At 41.8% G+C, this 11,659-nt stretch overlaps 2 non-coding genes across 2 annotated transcripts; one reads left to right on the top strand and one right to left on the bottom strand.

Annotated features, from left to right (window-relative positions):
* The first annotated feature begins 9,151 nt into the window (after nucleotides 1-9,151).
* On the top strand, nucleotides 9,152-9,223 carry trnaq-uug (transfer RNA glutamine (anticodon UUG)). The gene has a single exon. It is a non-coding gene; the product is annotated as a tRNA-Gln (tRNA).
* A 1,690-nt stretch (nucleotides 9,224-10,913) lies between these two features.
* On the bottom strand, nucleotides 10,914-11,005 carry trnar-ucu (transfer RNA arginine (anticodon UCU)). Its single transcript is given in 2 exon segments — nucleotides 10,914-10,949; nucleotides 10,969-11,005. It is a non-coding gene; the product is annotated as a tRNA-Arg (tRNA).
* Between the last annotated feature and the right edge of the window lie 654 nt (nucleotides 11,006-11,659).

The following is an 11,659-nucleotide window of genomic DNA, read 5'->3' as shown; positions in this document are numbered from 1 at the left end:
ATTGGAGTAAAGCTCAGCTGCTACAACAGAACAGTTTCTGAACACATGTGTAGCCACCAAAACTACACCTGGTACAACAAAGGATCACAGTGAGTGGAGGACCAAGGCTGGAACCAGAGGACCAGAGCTGAGCTCTGGAGGCCAGAGAAGTCCTCCTGATTGAAGCTGAAATGAAACAGTCAAGATGTGAGTGAAGTCCAGACTTTCTGCTTTAATTCAAGTGTTTGGACAAAAGTGTGGCATTAACCATTCGGGAGCTGTAGACATTTTCATACACACACATTTCTGCTGGCTCATATATAATGGAACAAAGGGCTGACAAGCAGCTGCATGTCCAGGTGAGTCCTGTTCCTGGTTCCTCCATGACTAATCCAGCAGATCAAAGTCCTGGAGGTGGTTCTGAGTGCTACATTTACATTTGGTAGCTGTTCACTGGAGCTCTGAACCCTTCATCAGGTGTGCCGTGTGGAATGATCCCATCACACTTCATCGGTATGAAGCGTGTTATTGAGTTATGGTAAATACTTACATCTATGCCAGCCACTTGTGTGGCAAAATGTCGTCCCAATCTTATATTCATGCAGCCATATTGTGTTCTATATACAGCTATACCCCATATATATATATATATATATATATATATATACACTCAACAAAAATATAAACGCAACACTTTTGTTTTTGCTCCCATGTTTCATGAGATGGACTTGAAGATCTAAACTTCATTCCAGATACACAATATTACCATTCCTCTCAAACATTGTTCACAAATCTGTCTAAATGTGTGATAGTGAGCACTTCTGCTTTGCTGAGATAATCCATCCCACCTCACAGGTGTGCCACATCAAGATGCTGATCTGACATCATGATTAGTGCACAGGTGTACCTCAAACTGCCCACAATAAAAGGCCACCCTGAAATGTGCAGTTTTGTCTCACAGCAAAATGCCACAGATGCCACAAGCATTGAGGGAGCGTGCAATTGGCATGCTGACAGCAGGAATGTCAACCAGATCTGTTGCTCGTGCATTGAATGTTCATTTCTCCACCATAAGCCGTCTCCAAAGGCGTTTCAGAGAATATGGCAGTACATCCAACCGGCCTCACAACCGCAGACCACGAGTAACCACACCAGCCCAGGACCTCCACATCCAGCAGGTTCACCTCCGAGATCGTCTGAGACCAGCCACTCAGACAGCTGCTGAAACAATTGGTTTGCATAACCAAACAATTTCTGCACAAACTGTCAGAAACCGTCTCAGGGAAGCTCAACTGCATGCTCGTCGTCCTCATCGGGGTCTTAACCTGACTCCAGATCGTCGCCGTAACAGACTTGAGTGGGCAAATGCTCACATTCGATGGCGTCTAGCACGTTGGAGAGGTGTTCTCTTCACGGATGAATCTCGGTTTACATTGTTCAGGGCAGATGGCAGACAGTGTGTGTGGCGTCGTGTGGGTGAGCGCTTTGCTGATGTCAATGTTGTGGATCGAGTGGCCCATGGTGGTGGTGGGGTCATGGTATGGGCAGGCATCTGTTATGGATGAAGAACACAGGTGCATTTTATTGATGGCATTTTGAATGCACAGAGATACCGTGATGAGATCCTGAGGCCCATTGTTGTGCCATACATCCATGAACATCACCTCATGTTTCAGCAAGATAATGCACGGCCCCATGTTGCAAGGATCTGTACACAATTCTTGGAAGCTGAAAATGTCCCAGTTCTTGCATGGCCAGCATACTCACCGGACATGTCACCCATTGAACATGTTTGGGATGTGCTTGACCGGCGTATACGACAGCGTGCACCAGTTCCCACTAATATCCAGCAACTTCGCACAGCCATTGAAGAGGAGTGGACCAACATTCCACAGGCCACAATAGACAATCTGATAAACTCTATGCGAAGAAGATGTGTTGCACTGTATGAGGCAAATGGTGGTCACACCAGATATTGACTGGTTCTGAGTCCCCAGACCGCCAATAAAGCAGAAACAAAATGCACATTTCAGGGTGGCCTTTTATTGTGGGCAGTTTAAGGTACACCTGTGCACTAATCATGATGTCAGATCAGCATCTTGATGTGGCACACCTGTGAGGTGGGATGGATTATCTCAGCAAAGCAGAAGTGCTCACTATCACACATTTAGACAGATTTGTGAACAATGTTTGAGAGGAATGGTAATATTGTGTATCTGGAATGAAGTTTAGATCTTCAAGTCCATCTCATGAAACATGGGAGCAAAAACAAAAGTGTTGCGTTTATATTTTTGTTGAGTGTATATATATATACCTTCTTACACTGCAAAAAAGGAATTTCAGGAAAGTAAAAAAAAGCCTTGTATCAAGGAAATGAGTCCAGAATGTTTGTCCAGAAAGAATATTAATCTCATCAAGCTTGTTTTACATTAGATTTTATATCTCATTTTAGGAAGGTATGGTAAGTTTTTCTTGATATTTCAGCTAATTTTGAGGTAAAGAGAACCAGAAACAGATGAAAACATGTTTTATAATAAATCCCAGTGGAGCAACAAGACTTATTATAAGAGTAAGACCATTCACACAACTCCTCAATTTAAGAAAAACTAAACAAGAACAATGAACACTTTTTATTATTATTATTTCATTGCAGGCCATCTGTACCTGACAGAATTGGTTCATATCCAGCATCTTGTTAAAATGACAGCAGACTGGTCTATAGAACATACAAATAATACAAATAACATGCTGTAAATGTGCATTGTCCACAAACAGAACAAAATGACCCAAAATGGTAAAAAATGAAATGACCCTTGCTTCACCTGCACCCTGAATCACAATGTAGCAAAGAACATGCTTGTTCAGTATACTGCAGCATCAGCATTTGACTGACTGTTGATCTGCTGTTTCAGATTAGTGTTACTGTTATTTTCATACAGAAAGAACAATCACGAAACAACGAAAACAACCGAGGCAAACCGATTAAAAACTGCACCTGTTACAGCCTCTCAGATGAGGCTCTGTGTAGCCCAAGCACAGCTGTCAGGTAATATTTTGTGGGGACATGTCCCATCCTTGTGAGTAGAACTATAACAGGGAGTGGAATCTAACAGATCCTCAGATGTTATGAGTTCAGTTGCTTGTGCCATGTTTGGCCTCTCTATTGAATATGCCATGTAATTTCTATCATAGCAGACAGTATTATGCTGCTGCAGCTCAAAACAATATAACGACCAGTTAATTACATAGATGTTGCTCACGAGTCCAAACTCAGGTAAATCACTGGAATTAACAGCAGTTACAAGTAATGTCTTCTCCCGTACATATTTATTACCATTTAGATGAATCCATTCAACAGACACTGCATTGTTTGTGTCATCATTTCTGAGGAAAGCCCTTGTTTTTCTTTCAAATATGACATGCTGCGTATTTCTGAAGTTGGTCCCGATGCACACTCATTGAAAAACATTGGGTGTTCAGGATGACTTACATTTTGACAACACTCATACATTTGATTATGCCTTACTAAAGACCTTTGCAGCCCACTGTTTGAAAAAAACAATGTATTGATTCAAACCTCATGCACATGTGACGGACCATCGGTCCCAGGAGTTCTATCTGCGATGGAGCATGAATCAGATATAAATATTGTTATCAGGGAAAAGACATTTCAGATGTTTTAAATGCTGTTCAGTCTCTTTAACCTGCTAATTGTCTGTAGACCAATGACAGGAGCAAACAACATCTGAACACTTTCTATGAGTTCAAGGATGAATTTGTAGTACTCAGTATCTGTAGCTGTATCAATAATAAATGAACAGTCATTTGGCCTGAGGATTGCTTCAGTTTACTGTCACTTGAAGCTAATGTGCTGTAAGCTATAGGGCTTGGTTTGTCTCTGACATCAAGCAGAGAGTAGGGAAATCCAGTTAATGCAGTATTGAGGGCATCCAAGTCTAGTTGACCTAAAAGAACTGAATGTTTAACACACACTTTATTTCTAATGGAGCAAGGCCTTCAAGAATTACATGCATCATATCCTGAGGTGTTTGTTCAATCAAGTTAAAGGCTGGAAATTCTACCAGCTTGCTCTTCCTGTTGATGCCAAATGTAGTCTTTAAACTGTTCCTAAGATCCTCTGTATTTGCTTCTCAATGTCACTGCACTGCCGAACATGTCTTTCTAGTGTCCTTAGTTCAAAGTTGTCTTGGTCAAAATACATTTGCGTGTCCTTAAATGAACATTCACACTGCCGGCACTTACTCTAGGCGAAACCAACAGCCTCTTTAAATCCACAAAGCTCATGTTGTGCTAAGGTGTCTCCACATATCGACACTAATGCTCCAGATATTTCACGTTCACCAGCTGCAGTCTGAATATTAACACCATCATATAGCATTTTCAAGTCCTCATACAACCTGCCCAAAATTCCATCCACTCCACAATCAGACAACTCACTCTTCTTTGCAACAGCCAGTAGACGGATTGCAGCAGGTTTTGATCTATATTTTGGATGAATGTTTCCTAATGTATAATAAAACATCAGCAACTTATTCTGGGAAGCATGAGATCCAAGTGCATTGCAGATTTCAAATAATGATCTGTAAAGCAGAAGGTGGGGCTGAAAATAAAGGCTGTGATTTCATGAGCTCTCCATCTATGATGTCATAGAGAGAGCCACTTCTGTATTTTGGTGGCTCATCTGTCAGTTCTAACACTTTTGGATGGGACAATAACTGTTCTGAACTTGTAATCAGAGGTATGTAATGAAAACATTCAGGAACTGTGGCAAGAACCCTTTTTGTCCCTTTTTTCTGCAGCAGGCGGTATAGCCAACAGAAAGCTCCTCTGACTCCACACACTTGACATTGTTCTTAATCACATTGTCCTGCCTGTATGCTGTCCAAACAGATGTGAATGGATCCTCAATCCGGTCCAATACTGCCAACGCTTCCTTTTCAAGTTCACTTCCCTGATGTTGAAATACAGTTTGTAGCTGACTCCTCAGACTAGTCACCAACAGAGCTTGATATTGCTGCATTGCTGCCAAGACATCATTCACACCTCTGCAGAACAGACAAGAAATAAGAGCAAATTAAATACAAGCAGTCCATGTTTTTAATTTATTAGCATGCAATCTCTATTACAAAGTGTATTATATTAACATCCACACAATGATGCTATTTAACTCATTATTAAGGCATTCAAAGTACATTCAAATCCTAATTAGATAGCAGAGAGCAAATACAAGGAATTATTAAACATCACATCTCATAGAGAAATATGCTGCAGCTCATTGACTAATAGGGTCACTGTAAATGTATTTTTTATTTTCAATATATATACACAATATTTGAAACACAATGTTTTCAATTGCAGGCATCAGCCCAGATGTGCACCATTCAGTGAGAGTTAGGCTTGTCCTTGACATGCAGATAATCAACAGAGCCACAAATCAAAACAGATGTAATAATGTTGTATGTAGACAGACCTGTGAAAGATGGTGCTTTCTCTTGCAGTCAACATAACAGCAGTAGCTTGTCTGGTCAGACGGTTACACCTGATGTCCTCCTTAAAAAGAAAATCACTGTTCCTCCACACAAAACATGATGCTGTTATTAAACTGGACAGGACTCACCTCTGACTGACTTGATGCAGAGAGTCTGCAGGAAGACATGACCCCCTGTTTCCAGCCCTGCTTCATCCGTTCGCTCACTGGTTTCCCCCGTCGCTCAGCTGGACTGTATGCCCACACGGTTCTGTTCACCTGATGAAGCTGCTGTTGTCTTCTCTCCCTGTGAATGGTTGCTGCCATGTTCAAGGTGTTCGCGGTGGTTTCTTCCAATGTGACCATAGTGAGTTGTAGACTCCATATTCTTTGGTGCATCCATCAATTCCACAAACAAAGTCCGGACTACGACTATGAGCAGTATTTATATGACTCAATAAAGACTTGAGAGTGAGAGCTACAAACACAAAGCAGATAACACTGAAAGAATAAATAAAGATAACGTCTGGAAGAAGGAGAACAATAAAGAAGTATGAGCAATAACAATAGTGGAACAATGCACTAGAACAGTGCGACAGGGCAATGCTCTAGTGCATTGGCCCACTAATGAAAAAGAAACAGCTGAATGACAAGAGCAGTATGAAGTCATCACCTTAAAGAATAGTCTGTGAATAAACCATATGAAAGGTCAGAGGCTGGAATAAAACCATAAGACTATAAAAAACACAGACTGTGTGATTTGAATGTGGAAAAGTAGTAGTAGTAGTTTAGTAGTATATAGTTTGTATGCCTCTGTGTGTCAGCTTGTCACCATGGTAACAGCCCTGGCTGCCTAATTAAGCCCTAATTAAGACACCTGTGTGACACCTGGCATCAGATCTGATCTGCAGATTTGACAACAATGTATCATCAGCCAAATAATACCGTGTACTGTAACTTTAATTAGGCTAAACTATAGAAACATCAAGTCAGTCTTTACACATGCTGTCCTAACAGACACACCAGGTTTGCTTCATCTTTTTATAATCATCAAAGTAATAACCTGAAGTGTCTTAAACATTTTACAAATACATGCACTAAATTGTGACGATTAAACTAAAGAAATGATGCTGTTATTCTATATGACCAGCAGGTGGCAGAAGAGACTAAGAAACAAGCAGCCTATAGGCCGACTAGCTTGGCTGCTGACAGTTGGCATGGAAGGAGCCTCTCCATAGGATCCTTTACTTACCTTTGAATCTTCTGCCTGACTTTGTATCAACGTGACATCATTATCTTATTAGTTTGATTGCTGCTAGGCGCAGCGTATCTTCAGCATACATTGACCGATTTCAGCCATTCAACTATCAAAATGTTGTGCATGTAATGTAATATTAAGTAATTTCTGCATCATTTTTAACAGTCTATGGAGGAGCCTTCAAAATCACCTTCAACTTTGACATGTCACTAGTTCCACATGCTTTCAGCTACAGAAACCGTTCATACATCATTCTGTTCAGCTCTTCAAGGGCTACTAAACTTGTATTCGGATTTGTTAAGTTTCATTTTCAAAATATTAATAAAAATTCAAAAGCCATATAACATTGAAGTCTTTGAGAGAGCCCTTCAACGAGGGTCATCTGCCAAATGTATCTCCTCCTACATATTTTAAGCTACAGACTCCATTTTAGTCTTAAAACACTCATTAGGGGGCAACAGTGGGGGCAACAGTGGCGCAGTGGGATAGCAGGGTTGGTGGTTCGATCCCAACTCCTCTCTAGTCACTGTTGTGTGTTCTTGGGCAAGACACTTCACCCTAGCCTGTGGCGCGCCTTGCTAGTCATTGTATGACACTGCCTGGCAGCAGCTGTAACGAATTTCCCCTCTGGGATTAATACAGTATCTAAAATAAAAAAATAAAAGATGCTGCTCTATCAAACTTGTATTCATAATTTTCTAATTCCGAATACAAGGCTCTCAAAGTTGGAGTGGTTTTTGAGGTCTCCTCTGAGTTTAACATTAGTGTGTATTGTGTGGAATGATCAAAGGCAGAGTGGATGATGTCATCACTCAGAGTGGAGAGAGGCTGAGGAGATGCCTAAAAAAATCTCTCTAACCTGCGCTTAGACCTGCACCGTCCATCTAACTGGGATAATTTGTATATCAGTTCGAAGGAACACTTGTTAGCTTTCTGATGGTGTCACTCTTTAAACTGAACACCAAACCGTTTTGCCTTCACAGCCGGTCATTCTTCCATTAAGACATAATGTAAAACCAAAAACAGAGAAGCAGCCATATTATCTAACTCACCACCATATCCACATCTTTGACATCACAGACATAAAAAATATACCCTGTTGTAGAGCAACTTGTTGTGATTCTGGCGGTGTCCTTATTTTTTGTCTGAAGGCTTCGGTTTGGACAAAAAGAGAAGTTGTTCGGAGGATACAACCCCTATTAAAATACATGGGATCTGCCCTGAGAGGAGTGAAAGGAGAATCACACAGGTGTCTTAATTAGGCTTAATTAGGCAGACAGGGCTGTTACCTTATGAGAAAATCAGACCTGGTTTATAATTGAGGCCTTTATATGTCCAAATCCATAATGTAGTGATGTCCAAATGAAGCAGTGAAGCAGTATTGAACCACTTTATCAATTGTGTCGAGTATGGGTTCATTCATTCAAAGCTTTGTTTCAGTGACCTCTAGTGGTGAAATAGGACACAGTGTCTTAATTACGTGATGAGTGTAACCAGGGTGTGTGATGTTCATATATTTTAGTTAAGACTGATTACCGGTAATTGAAACTTTTTGTTGTTCTTGTTCTAGTTGTCATGCTCCTCTTTCACTTCTTTTGTCTGTTTTTTCTCCACTATCTCCAGGTGACATCAGAGGCCATAAAGCATCACCTGAAGGAGGCAGAGGGGGACTCCTTCTTTGTGTATCTTGGGTCCATACAGGCGTGGAGTGGCTTCCCCAGGATACAGTCGGAAGTAGAGCTTGCTGTTGATGATTTGGTCTCAGTTCTAGAATGATTGCTGCTGGGAGTTTGAGCAGACAGCTGTTTACAGGGTCTAAGTTGGAATAAAGATTAATCCTGTAAATGCAAACATCCAATCTACTGAAGTTCAAAGATGTGGGCTCGTCCGGGATTTGAAAACAGGACCTGTGAGGAACTGGAACCACTTCTTCATCTGAACCATGGGGATGCCAATTTATAACACCTGAAACCACCTCCACTGTCTGCACACACAGGAAGTTCACCCTGAATCAATGCTCTCTGTTTCAGTTAACCTGTCTGCACAGAATTATTCTCTGTAACAACATGTAGAGCCCGGATAGTTCAGGCTAATTTTCATATCTGTCCAATGAGAGACAATTATCAGAGGAGAGGTTCTGCTTCTCAGGAGGGTCACACCCTAATACAAGACCACTTCCTGTTATGCAATAAATAAACTTTATGATTCAATGTTGGGCTAATGCCACAGCCACAAAAAGACATTTCTCCCAGCTGCTAGACAGCAAGCCTTATCTAGACATGGAGGACAGCCTCCTCATGGAGGACAGTGATATGCAAAGTGTTCAGTCTTTGTTGACACAAAGAAATCTTTGCACGTATCTTTACCAATGTCAAACTGCTGACAGTTGGCCGGGTAGAGGAGGAGAAGAAGACCCATGAGAAGCAGGTTCCATGGTGTAATGGTTAGCACTCTGGACTTTGACTCCAGTGATCTGAGTTCAAATCTCAGTGGAACCTTTAGTTTAGTTTGGACAGTATTACTGGTGTCCTTTCTACTTTCTCTAAAAATTCAGGGCTCATTTTGCAGATTTCCAGTCAGCATGTTGTAACTGAATAACTATCAGAGTGTATCAGAAGGAGAAGTTACATAAAGATATAATTTAAATCTCTCTCCTAAATGACACCTTAATCTGGGATTAATAATGAGTATAAAAGTAGCTGAAGACATAATTTATTAAAGTATTATAACACATACCTCCTTTACAGGGCTGTCTTGATAACTGCCTCTCATTTCCACCTGTTGTCTGTTCCATTTGCACAACAGCAGCTGAAACTGATTCACAATCAGTGTTGATCCTAACTGGACAGGCTGGTTTCACACAAGTGTGGCTGACTTTTTGGGGCAATATTATAACAAATACTTATGAGACATTATATAAAAAGAAAGGTCAGTGCATCATGACTTCAGCTCCATTCAAAGCTTTAGGAGGCTTCATGGCCTCCATCACTCCATAAGACTGTTCCATCTGTTCTGCATCTCTGATATGTGCTGGGACGTGGTGGCTTGGATGTTTCACTGCAGCTCATCTAGTAATAATGTGTAACACATATATGAACATCAAGCTAATCATGTCATGCTAAACTGAGTCCTTGGAAGAGCAGAAGCTGTGAACAGACCTCGTGGAGCAATGGTAGCACATCTGAGTCCAGATCAGAAGGTTGCATGTTCAAATCATGTCAGGGTCACTGGTTTTATGTAATTTAGTCTTCTTTCTGTTCACACCAGGTCCACTAGAGCTCTCAGACTCCTCCACTGCACTGAAGTCTGGGTAGTTTTCACTTGAAGCAGAATGTCGGCTTTCTCCTGTGTTTTCTGGTTAAATTACTGCACATTCAGGGAAAATAGAGTTAGGGTTAAATAGAGCAAAAAATCCTGAGTCATCGATCTGCATTCGTTTAGAGGGCCGAAAGGGAGCAAGTGTGAAAACACCCTACATTTGAATCTTAAGTGGGACCAACACTCCCCCGAGTAGCTTCTTCAGTTCTGCAGTGACAATGTTCGTCCTCAGCCAGTTGTTGTCTTTGTCTTGTTGTCTGTGGGTCTTTGATGACAGCCCAGCTGGGATAGCCACAGGTTTGCAGGGCCTTCCTGATGTGATGTTGCTCCTTCTTCTTCTCCTCTGAGCTGGTCGGTACAGTTTGAGCTCTGTGCTGCAGCCATTGCGACAGCCATCGCACCTCAGAGTGATCCAGCAGTGCCTCATATTCAGCCACATACAGTGAGCAGCTTTAATCTCTGGATTGACAGACTTTATCTATGCAATAACTTGCAGAACAGAAAGTCTTCCAAAATATCTCCTTTCCAGGGATAGCACGCCAAAACTATCAACTGAGCAGCACTGGAGATGCTCTGCTCTGTCGATTCATCCAACTGAAAGGAACATTTCTTACATGATCGCAGTCTATCCAGCAGCTGTGCCTGAATGTCAGCTGAGAGATCTTCTGTTCTCCTTTTCAGTTTATTAGCTGCCTCTGTGCCAAGCAAAATCTCACACCAGTCAGATCTCTGTCCACCTGTACAGTCACAAAGCCGGGGGCAGTGACGCTGTTTTCCGGGATGTCTGAGTGCAGTCCTTTTTTTCTAGCTCTCAGGACGGGAGCTGTATCCACCCTGAAGGAAGGCGCCACAGGAAGTTAAAAGGCACTTTGACTCTGGTGGGACTTGAACCCACAACCTTTGAATCACTTCTCCTGTGTTTAACTAGAAGTCCAATGCGCTATCCATTGCGCCACAGAGCCACAAAGAAGTCTGTTTTTTGTCCTAGAATGAAAGGCAGAAATCCGGAATAAGCAGCAGCATTCCAGAATAGTCATCAGTATTCCGGAATTATACGTAGAATTCAGGAGTAACAGTCAGTATTCTGGCAAGTCAGCAGTCCAGAAGGGAAGGCAACATCAGCAGTGGCTCAGTGGTAGAGCAGGGTTGTGTGTCCTTTACCCACATTGCCTCCAGTGCTGGTCATTGTATGACACTGCTTGGCAGCAGCTTTAAGCAATTTCCCTTCTGGGATTATTAAAGTATTTTTTTAAAAAGTCAGCATAACAGAGGTTACAGCATCACTGATTTTCCCCTCAGGGAAGCTGCTTTTTTTTACTGCCACCCCTGGATATATGCAGTCCAGTGCAGTGCGGCATGCTCTGTTCTGTACAATGGAGAAACCAAACAACTACTCCAAACACTGGCCTTCAATGTTTGTCAAAGTTTGTCTTCAAACAAGATGCTTATGTTTAAGGCAAAAGCTGTGACAGAAACAAGTTCTTCTTCAAAGATACACAACTCCAACATCTTTGTGAAGTTTGTGGACGACACAACTGTGGTGGGTCTCATCTCCGGTGGAGATGAAACAAACTACAGGAATGAGATGCACCTTCTGGCCGAGTGGTGCAGAGACC

Source organism: Parambassis ranga, unplaced genomic scaffold (genome assembly GCF_900634625.1).
Source record: "Parambassis ranga unplaced genomic scaffold, fParRan2.1 scaffold_24_arrow_ctg1, whole genome shotgun sequence".
Lineage (NCBI taxonomy): Eukaryota > Metazoa > Chordata > Actinopteri > Ambassidae > Parambassis > Parambassis ranga.
Note: the sequence above shows the minus strand (reverse complement) of the source record. Positions and strands in the feature narration are given on the sequence as shown.